The sequence below is a fragment of the Octopus bimaculoides genome, chromosome 11 (assembly GCF_001194135.2).
Source record: "Octopus bimaculoides isolate UCB-OBI-ISO-001 chromosome 11, ASM119413v2, whole genome shotgun sequence".
Lineage (NCBI taxonomy): Eukaryota > Metazoa > Mollusca > Cephalopoda > Octopoda > Octopodidae > Octopus > Octopus bimaculoides.
Genome location: NC_068991.1, coordinates 54,029,071 through 54,029,849, shown reverse-complemented (window position 1 = coordinate 54,029,849; position 779 = coordinate 54,029,071).

Genomic DNA, 779 nt, shown 5'->3' with positions numbered 1-779 from the left:
TGTGTGTGTGTGTATAAGTGTATGTATATTTTATATATATGTAATATATGTATACATATACATACAAACATATATATATATATATATATGTAAGAACGACCGTGCAAACCCAAAAGGAGAAATGGTGACGAATGGAAAAACAGGCTCCTTCTTTAAATGCGTCACACGGTCGAACACAAAAATATAAAATGACGATATATGTTATAATTCTCTAACATAGAGAATTCGTAAATGCCAGTAAGGAAGACGATATTGACACAACCGATAAAGATGAATAACAGTAGAATTTATTGGAGCATTAAATCGTATGTCTGTGTGTGAGTGTGAATGCGACATAATAAAACACAATATAAGACTGGCCGTCATGTAAACAAAAGAGTGTGTGCAAGTAATACATGTATGTGCATGTAAGAGTTACAGCGGATAGAAAAGAGTCAGTAACACGGATTAGAATTTAAGATACCAGTTCTTTGTTAGAGTACACAGTGGTAAGTGTCTGTATATAAGAAGTTAAGGCATGTAGGGCAGAGCGATCACTCGTCGTGATGTTAGGGCTTCCATGCCAAGCCGGGTTCTTGAATACAGATGTTCTTCGCAGGCTAAATTCTTGGCTGTTATTTATCGTGGTGAAGAAATCACACAAACAGGATCGAAGAGAAGTGCTGCGGTTAGCTGTTGGTAGCTTGTGTACGTGTAGAGTCATGTTGACGCTGGCGGCGATGCTGGTAGTACGTAGAGTCATGTTGATGCTGGCGGCGATGCTGGTAGTCGTAGTTGGA